Source organism: Mercenaria mercenaria, chromosome 16 (assembly GCF_021730395.1).
Source record: "Mercenaria mercenaria strain notata chromosome 16, MADL_Memer_1, whole genome shotgun sequence".
NCBI lineage: Eukaryota > Metazoa > Mollusca > Bivalvia > Venerida > Veneridae > Mercenaria > Mercenaria mercenaria.
Genome location: NC_069376.1, coordinates 9,490,663 through 9,501,754, shown reverse-complemented (window position 1 = coordinate 9,501,754; position 11,092 = coordinate 9,490,663).

Genomic DNA, 11,092 nt, shown 5'->3' with positions numbered 1-11,092 from the left:
TGTAAAAATATCATACTTTACCGCTTAAGATTTACCATGAAATTTCATCTTTGATTTTATTTTCCGAAATTTCTGGTTATGTATTCAGAGTTTTCTTTCAGCATATGTAACTCTGTCTTGATTATATCACAGTATGATCTAAGTGCAAGTACAAGGTAGAACGATTTTTCCCGTGCATTCTAGATCACTGAGATCACCGCCATATATATCATCTTTACGTAAAATAAAACATAGTAGGTATACACTAAAAATTTAGGCAAAACGTTCACATCTATTTCTTCCGATAGAATGAAACGGTCCCAACCCACATCTCACAACCGCCAGTCACTCAGCGTACGCCAATTTATAGTATCCGTTTAACAAATAAACAAGTTCTATATGACAGTACTATCAAAATATATCAAATGCCGATGCCTGGTAAGCTCATATAATTTTGGTTTCATCTGAAAGTGTATTGTTTACTGAAAAAGGTAATATAAATTACATGACAAAATTTTGTTACAGATTTTTTACAGAAATGTAGTTATTAGAGTGTAAAACTTATCATATCGCCATCAAAACCCCGACTTTCATGATTCTTGCATATTATCTATGGTCATCTTATTCACAAATTCTTGGTCAGCAGACGCCAGTGACCCTTTCATATGAATAATAATAATAAACCGTTGTAGATAGCATTGTCACGTGATAAATATTTACGACAACTGAAGGCAGGTCTTGTTTCATTTTCACAATGGATAAATATGTAGGCTGCTCTGGAATTTTTAAGAACACCGTTCAAAGAATTCAAAGGACTATGATCTTGTTGGCTACATTCCTAGTTTAACGCAATAATTTTTCTTAATTCTTGGTTTTACCTAACGATGAATCTATATTTACATGTTTTACTCAATAGTTGCAGTTACATTTGTATATTCCCGGATTTGTTTGTTTATCTAGGTGTATTTATTAAAGATAAATCAAGTGCTACTTACAACCAGCAGAACAGCAAATGTTGAGAATATTTCTTCGGCGTTTAGTATTTGGTGACACGTTTCCTAATCCTATTGACGTCAGCAACGTAAACGTAAAATGCTGTGATGTAATACGTCTCTATGCGGGGTTCACTATTTGTGACGTTGACAATGTAAGCTTCATTGGTACTTGTGGCGACACTAACCGTCCTAGAATATCAGAAAAACGATAAAACATTTCCATACAACTTAAATAGATATGAAGCAGACGTCGCGATCAGGTTAAACAGACTTAGCGCCTTCAACAGCGCCTTTCTTTCGAAAAACAAAACATATGCCAATATTCAGATCAAGTTTGCACAGAATAAAACTGTTAAAGATACATAATATAGTATGTATTAGCTAACAGATACCAAACAATATTTTTACTTTACAAAAAGCGATATATCCAAATTACAATTCATATCATATAAATAATGAATTTTAGAAAGCAATTACGCCTGAAGAGTAAAAGAAAAAAAATCAAATTACTCCGTCCTCTTCAACAGAGGAACAAACGTATTCTAAAGTAAGTTGTCCAATGAGGTTTTATAGTTTTTATTTCATTGTATTCAAAATACTTACTGAAAAGGTATTAGATTCCTTTAAAGACGTAATGACACTCGGCTATTTCCGTCTAATTACGTATTGCCGTAACGCAATTTCGGCATTCTCCGGTCGTACATGTATATAGCTGAACGTGACTTTCCGTAATAACCGAGGAGTGCCGAAATCGTGTACAAAGATATGCAATATTGCCAGATTATTATAATAACGGGTTCCGCTACCTAAAACCTTAAATGTTTTACTCTCCATGTTGGTGAAAGAAGACTGCCACAAAGTAAATATTACAGCGTTTATTCAAGCTTTTAGAGGAACATTTGAATAAAATCAGATAACATTTGAGAAACAAAATAAAGCTGCACCATGTTTTTATCATATCTTACCAAGACAAAGATGTTATAGGCTGGGCGAAGGGTTTAATAATACATGATAATTACTTACCTATGGCTTTTGTCCATGTGCAGTCACTCAATGGCATCAAACACACAAAGTCTTGTAAGCTACTTAGTGTCCTACTAGTGGGAACGTAACCATTAACAAAAGTAGTACGGCACCAGACTCGTAGTAATCTGGCTGTCTTTAAAATATCTGCTTTCGTCAGTGTCTGAAAGAAAAGTAGCAAATTAATTATTAGTTTTAGATATAACGTTCCTTCATATATTGTGTATGAATTTTAAATTATTTGCTTAAAACAAGATGAAAATTATGGTCGCACTTTGTTCTTTATAGTATATTTCTCGATTCAAATTATTTTACTTAATGAGAATTTCATAACGTTATGCAGCAAAATAAAATTCAAAAAAATGGAACTTTATGTTGTGTGCGTCTTTCTAACGTCACAACACGTCTGACGTCATGTCTGTTTACGCGCGTCTGTTTCCCGCGCTGAGATTAAAAATTGTTGCAAAATGCACACCTCAACGTAATTGAGCATAAAATAAAAAGAAAATTTGTTTATTTTTCGTGAATATGGAATATATCTCACCTCGAAGTGAGAAAATGTTCACATTTTCACTCGCGCTACGAAAACATTTGAAATTTTCTCACTTCTCAGTGAGATATATTCCATATTCACTCAAAACAAACAAATATCCTCTATACATTTGATAATCTCACAGTGGAATACATCTAGTAATCTCACAGTGGAATACATCTGATAATCTCACAATGGAATACATCTAATAGTCTCACAGTGGAATACATCTGATTAACTCACAGTGGAACATATCTGATAATCTCACAGTGGAATACATCTAATAACCTCACAGTGGAATACATCTAATAATCTCACAGTGGAATACATCTGATAATCTCACAATGGAATACATCTGATAATCTCACAGTGGAATACATCTGATAATCTCACAGTGGAACATATCTGATTATCTCACAGTGGAATACATCTAATAATCTCACAGTGGAATAAATCTCACAGTGGAATACATCTGATCATCTCACAGTGGATCTGATAATGTCACAGTGGAATACATCTGATAATCTCGCAGTGGAATACATATGATAATCTCACAGTGGAATATATCTGATAATTTTCACACTTGAACATATCTGATAATCTCACAGTGGGAAAACATTTGACAATCTCACAGTGGAATACATCCGATAATTTCACATAGGAACACATTTGACAATCTCACAGTGGAATACATCTGACGATCTCACAGTGGAATACATCTAATAAACTCACAGTGGAATACATCTGGCAATCTCACAGTGGAATACATCTAATAATCTAACAGTGGAATACATATGATAATCTCACAGAGAAATAATCTGATAATATCACAGTGAAATATATTACACTGTTTTATTTAAAATATTGTCAATTTCAACTATATATGTTTAACAAATAATCAAGGCCTTCGCGTTGTTTATCGTCTAATTTACAACGGTTCAGAGTTCAGATGCGTAGGAATTGAACCACGAGGGCGTTAGCCCGAGTGGTTAAATACTGAAGCATCTGAACGATGAACCGTGGTAAATTAGACGATAAATTACAAGAAGGCCTTGATTGTTTTCATTCTGACATGCACGTTGATATATTTCAATAGATATTATGCTGGAATTTATTTACGCGAGGAGTAATGTATCGGACGTCAGGCGGCTACATGACGTCAAAATTGACGTCATAATGCTCTCTTAACGGTCCGTGCGTCAACCGTTGTTTATCGCAGGATATATTGCGTTTGATTTTCTTCTTTGTTTAACTGGAAATAAATTTGAGCCATGTTAGAATGAACTATATATGTTGAGCAACAATCGTAAAGCGACTTGTTAGTGCTAGAACAACCATAACTTAGTTTTACAAACAATTATCGTATGCTTCATTTGATTTCTTCCGAAATTCTGATCTTGAAATTTTTCTTTTTTAGGTTATTATCCGCGACTGCTATTCAACTCAGAGAATATTGGCAGACTTGAAGCTGAATTTATGTCTATTGACGTTGCGCATTTCCCCGCTTTTTTCTGACGTTACGCACATTATACAGTGAACGTCTTAGTACTAAAACGGCGTATGCTGTTTGCAACTAGATAGTTATCAATCCGTGGTAAAAAAAATCTAATACTTTCTAATCCTTACATTCACTCTTGTATTTGGAAATTATTATCTTTCATAGTTGTCTTTATCACGTGAACATAAATGGTAATTTTCAGGTTACCAACTTTGAAGATTGTACAATTGCGAGACAAAGTACAAATAAGCAAGTGCATATTCATGTACATATGCAAATATTACAGTCGGAAATGATATGAATTTTCATTGTAACCCGTCGTAAAAAGAAAGCCGTATATTTTTTTTCGCATGGAATGTTTGGACATATTTCAAGAAGATGTGTTATGAAGTATAATTTAAGGTGCAGCTGGCGGTAAACGATTTCCTTTGCACTGAAATGTTACAATATGAAATAATCTGAGCCGTGCTATGAGAAAACCAACAGAGTGGCTTTGTTCGCTATTAAAGCCTATTGCAATTAGAGAAACTGTTTGCGCGGAACAGCATGGGATGCGCAGGTTGGTCTGAACCCCTGCTTGTCGCAAACACATAATTTTTGTTTTCTCATGACGCGACTCATCTTTATTTTTGTGCACCCCCTCCCTCCTCGGTCCACCTTAGTTATGTTTGGTTATGGTGATTAGTGTTGGCCTCGCCCGCCCGTCCGTCCGTCCGTCTGAATTAGTGTCGGGCATTTCGAAGAAAGTATTGAGTCGGTATCATCAAAAATGCCAGGATTGTTATCAACATTGCAGTGTGTATATATACAGTGTTTTAATTTGATCTCACACAGTCAGACCAGTGTTGCGGCCGTTGACGCTGAGGAAAATATACTTAAAAATTTGTGTTTCATGTACCTAATTAAGTTCTTCGTCTTTTCATAAAAACAACAGAGACATGAAACCATGTAGGGATAATATGCAGCATGTGAAGTTGTTACATATTCGGGGTTGAACGGGCGCCAAATGCTTGTTTTTACTCATTACCAACTTTTAGTAACATCGGTCTATCGGAAAATCGATAAATTTGCCTATATAAACAAAGAAGGAAAAAAATACTTAAACTTAAATAGAAAAAGTTCTATTTGGAAATCAAAAATTCGATACCCCACAAATTAAAGTTTAATTTATTCCGGATATTATGAATATTTTTTAAAAAAAATATTTTGATATTTGGTTGGTCCTTTTTGACTTTAAACAGACCCACCTCAGTTCATATAGACTCTGTAGGAAACGGGTAAAAAAAACTGACATTTTCAAATATAACAGATAAAATGAGATATTTTCCGCAAATAATCAAAAAATCGATACCCCTAAAAATGTAGAAAAATTTTTCAGTTTTCGTTATGTGTAATTTGTTTTAAATTTTATAATGGTTTGTTTGGTCCTTTTTGCATTTTAGTGTGTACAGTGAACATTTCTTTAAAAAATTCCGGCTTCTTCCGTCGTTATCCGTAAGTACTCGGAAGCTGTTACGGAAAATATTGTCGTCTGCTAGTCTGACTTGTTATAGCTCAAAGCCTATGAATTGTAGGCAACTTCACATTGGAAAAAAAAAAAGAAAAAAAAAAACAATCTGAGATTGTAATTTGACAAATTAAAACAAATTAATTGTTGAACTCAGAAACGCTGCCGTTTAAAATAACGCTGTGGAGGACTTAGTGTTCAATTCGCATTTAATATACAAATGCTTTTAATTTTCATCGCAAAAAATACTTAAAGCAACTAATTCTCACGTGTTTCCATAAAATATAGTCTGTCAGTAATTGAGTTTCAAAGTATTCTTAAGAAATATAGCGATGATTAATTTCCAGATACCTATATTATTTTTTGCCGATCGATCTGGAGACTTTTTTTATTGCCGCGGCGGTCCGGGTCCGATCTCCGACGCGGTCATCTTTTTTTCTTCATATTGGATTTTTTAATAATTTTTTAAAAAAAAATCAATTTCTATTATTCATGATATGACCAAACTTTAATTTGAAAGATAGCCTTAATGAACTGATAATTCTGCTTCTTTCCGAACCTTCTTTGTATATATTTTTCTGTATTCTTAAATTAATGCGTGTTTTGGTACATTCTTTAATCATTCGTTTAAAAAAAACTGCGATATTTATTATTTGTTTTAGTCTCAAGATTGCACACAATCACATTAAGCATAAAATGATTTAATTGTAATAAATATCTTAAAATTACCCTTTGTCTTTTATTGTGTATTACAATATTGCCTAGGGGTAAACAATATCCGGTCAGTGTTGTTTCAAGGCGGGTCATAAAAGATATGTTACCCCACTTACTATAAGTGATAGGTATTTTTATGGTTTTATGGTTTTAGCGTTGTAATATATGTCTTTCACTTTCTTCTGTCTTTATATAGTCTTTTCCCTTTCTTTCAGGATTTTTTTTTACGATTTTACCCTTATTTCATGAATCGTATGACAGTAAGAAGAATCAGTACAAATTTAGAATTCACATCGTTAATAAAGTTGTTCCGTACATATTTACTGAGTAAAGATCCTGGCCCAAATTTCACGAAAAGTCTTAAGTTATTACTTAGTTAAGTCTGCTATTCTAAAATTGAGATATTGATGAAGTTATTGTTATTTAATTTTTTTTCTGTAACAATATATTTATAGTTAAAGTATACTATGGTAGTAGTATTTGTCAGCAGTACTTATCCAAGTCACGCAAATATGATATTTCTATTTAGGCACGATATAAGAAACTTAATCCTTACCATGCTAAATTACAATAATGAACTTGTCTATCTTTCAATTTGGACAGTACTATTAATTATGAAAAGGGGTGCATACCAAAAACAATACTGGTTGAATGGCAGACAGTGCAGATCATGATCAGTCTGCACGGATGTGCAGGCTGATCATGATCTACACTGATTGTAAAGGAAGAACCAATCGTGTCCAGCATGGTAAGGGTTAAGTATTTCCTTTTAAAAGTATAAGTCTTATTTCTATACTTTTTTTTCTTTAAAGCGACCGGCCTCCGGATCGTTCGACAACAAAAATACTTTTTAGATATCTTGAAAAAAAGCTATATTTCTTATGAAGGCTTCAAAACTAATTACTGACAAACTTTATGTTATGGAAATACATGAGAATTTGCTGTTTTTACTACCTTTTACGATGAAAATCGAAAAACGTTAGTGATTCAGAATTTTGAAAATATTTTAGAAACAAAAGCTCATATTCTAATGTTCATAATATGTGAAAGAAAGCGCGTATAGAGGAAGTATATACGCTTTCTAAATATTTTAGATAAAACATTCATATTCTTGAATATTTATTTTATTTACAGACAGTTTCTTGTGCGTAAATATTTCTTTTCTGTACATAGATATACGTTAACATGATGTTTCATGTATTAATAAAGTATTATATAAATTTTCGACTTGTTCCGATTTTCACTTTAATAATTATCTAAACTTCATTAAATTCAAGTATATCGTTTAGTAAACCTCCCGCCTGTAAATGCATCAGATAATGACTAAAGCTCTTAATTATCGATTTTCTCCCGTGTTACTACAACAACAACAGTTAGTACGGGAATTCGTCTGGTAGCGAATATATCGGATTATTGGTTTTATTGATTTTTATGATAGGTAGATCTGTCCCGCTTTATCGGTTTCGAGATGTTACTAAAAGTTGGTAATGATTATTTATCTTTTGGAACAGTCGAATCAGTTGAATCTAGGCAAACTCAAACAGTTAACTAGAAAGATTCAACAACTGACACTAAGGCTTTCGTTTTTGAACATCGGACAAATGGACGTACCCGCATTTGGTACTTGTTGAGATGTTGTCAGTAACAATTGTTTAACATGTTAATACCGATAGTGAGTTCGGAAACAATAAAACTCAATGAAATCTTTAAAGGCACTGTTCAGTGGACACGTATTGACTACCTCGTTCCTGTGATACAATTTATTATTTTGTACAGTAAGATGGGTTGCTTTTGATGCCATTGGGTTTTAGTTCCTTCGGCGGTAAGATGTAGAGTTCAAAACATTCTTCTCCATATAATGCCGCGATCTGGACAATGTAGGCATTGTGCTCTGAAACGACACATAAAGAGAAATGTTACAGATACGGGAAAAACGGACTGAACGCCTGTCAAACTTGTCAGAGGTCACAGAACGATACGACATGAAAAGTATCTAAACTGAACGCCTGTCAAACTTGTCGGAGGTCACAGAACGATACGACATGAAAAGTATCTAAACTGAACGCCTGTCAAACTTGTCGGAGGTCACAGAACGATACGACATGAAAAGTATCTAAACTGAACGCCTGTCAAACTTGTCGGAGGTCACAGAACGATACGACATGAAAAGTATCTAAACTGAACGCCTGTCAAACTTGTCGGAGGTCACAGAATGATACGACATGAAAAGTATCTAAACTGAACGCCTGTCAAACTTGTCGGAGGTCACAGAACGATACGACATGAAAAGTATCTAAACTGAACGCCTGTCAAACTTGTCGGAGGTCACAGAACGATACGACATGAAAAGTATCTAAACTGAACGCCTGTCAAACTTGTCGGAGGTCACAGAACGATACGACATGAAAAGTATCTAAACTGAACGCCTGTCAAACTTGTCGGAGGTCACAGAATGATACGACATGAAAAGTATCTAAACTGAACGCCTGTCAAACTTGTCAGAGGTCACAGAACGATACGACATGAAAAGTATCTAAACTGAACGCCTTTTAAACTTGTCAGAGGTCACAGAACGATACGACATGAAAAGTATCTAAACTGAACGCCTTTTAAACTTGTCAGAGGTCACAGAATGATACGACATGAAAAGTATCTAAACTGAACGCCTGTCAAACTTGTCGGAGGTCACAGAACGATACGACATGAAAAGTATCTAAACTGAACGCCTGTCAAACTTGTCAGAGGTCACAGAATGATACGACATGAAAAGTATCTAAACTGAACGCCTGTCAAACTTGTCGGAGGTCACAGAATGATACGACATGAAAAGTATCTAATGTGAAACAAGCGTATACGTCAGCTAGTGCGTGCTGATGAAAACTTAAAAATCAAGACAGCAATGGGGGTCATGTTTGTGCGAGAAAAATAATTTCAGTCAAACACACAAACTTCAAAATTGGTTAAAATTGTAGTAGTGGTGTTTGATTTAAGGTTCACTGACAAATTCTGTCATATTATTATTCTATTATGTAGCTGCAACCTGCATGTCAAGCCTAGATATAGATATGCCATGTGATTCAGAAACAAAAATGCAAAGAAAGTATTAGGAAAACAGCTCTACCAAACAAAACAAATGAAGAGTATCTAAATCCGCCATTTGTTTCGCGACATTTTGCTTTTTAGTGTCTGTATACCTAATTCTTAAATTCAGTTGTGGTCCAATCATGAGATATAGTTTGTTACTCTGGACAATAAATCGTATCCCCAATAAAAACTAATTTATCACATACTTTTTGAGAAAAAAATACATATGGCTCGCAAAATTCACTTCATGTAACAATAAATTTGAATTCCTGCTTTTAAAACCATTATTGTAAAGTTCTTGCATATGTTAATTAGTTAATGAGTCTTCCACAACGTCCAGTGTATTTCCATAAGTATTGAGTAGAATCTATAGAATAGATATAGATCTAGTACCCTCCAACATAGCAAGATCAAGTAAACATACCGGAACCAGTAGGGTCAAAGAACACCGTTTTTAGCGGCCCTGTGGATCTGCTTAGTGGCTACTGAACTGCTGGAACAGGAATCTCGTTTAAATCAACCTCTTGTAAATGTCCAACTTCCGTCTGATATGTTGGGCATTCTCTGACTTCTGCTGCCCTAAGAGTGTTTCTTTTTCTTGGTTTCTTTAGGAGTCTACGCCGTTTAAAACTACGTTCTGCTTGCTTCCTTTTTTTTTTCAAGTGCTCGCTTTTTTGACAATCGAGCTGCAGCACTGCCCGTAAATTTTCCTAGCAAGAGGAACATTCGTTTGTTCACGTGTTTCAGAGGAAAATTCTATTAAATAACAGGTTTGTTTTACTGAAGCGTATCCAGTTTGCTAATCAGATTTCAAGTAAGATGAGCAGGTTCGATCTCCGCACTGAGAGTTTTGCATCAAATCATTCGCCATCTGTACTACAAGTTGTAAAGTTCGAGCTAAATCAGCACTGTGATCAATAGACGTAATAATGTATACAGTGATCCAGTATCATCGAAATCTTGAGGATTATAGACTAGACTGCTGCTGGTCACAGATACGATCCTCAAAGAGAATAGGTAATTTATTTTTTATGTACATAAGGTCCGTAAAATCATTTGTTCATTACTTTATTTAACCGTGAGTAACTTGTGAAAAAGTATTATAAATGAAAATCAAACATTAACTTTTACATTTATATGTCTTGATATTTATAACAGTAATGGTAACAGTTTAATTCTAAATATTTTTCTCTATATAAAATAATTCAATATTTAATTAATTAATACCTCTGATAAATATTTCTTTCCGACATTCTTTTGTGGTATACCCGATGTCACTTGGAAATTCAGTGAAGAACTGCCTCTGAAGTGTTTCCATTCCGGGGCCTTTGTTGATATTATTTGATTTAAGGATTCATTTCCTTTGGAATTTCCTAGCTGTGACAAGGATTGCGACTCTTCTGTCTTTCTTTGAAACAATTTGGTGAGATTGTTAAAGAGTTTTTGTCCTGTAAACGGCTTGCCGTATGGAAGAGTTCTGCATTTCAAAAAGTATATCATCTGCATGCATTTGGTTGCCACTTGAAAGTACTATTTATTCTGACTACTTCCGTGATATATATTAGCTAATTACAATAAACAAGCACGCCCTTTGATACCTAACAGTGACCTTGAAAGGAGCCTGGAGTGTGTACATGACACTTCATCTCAACAGGTTAAAGATTCATGCCAAATATAAACAAGATTTCCTCAATGCAAACCAAAGTTATAGGTCGGACAACATCTAACATGACGCATGCACAAACACCGACCAGCCATTT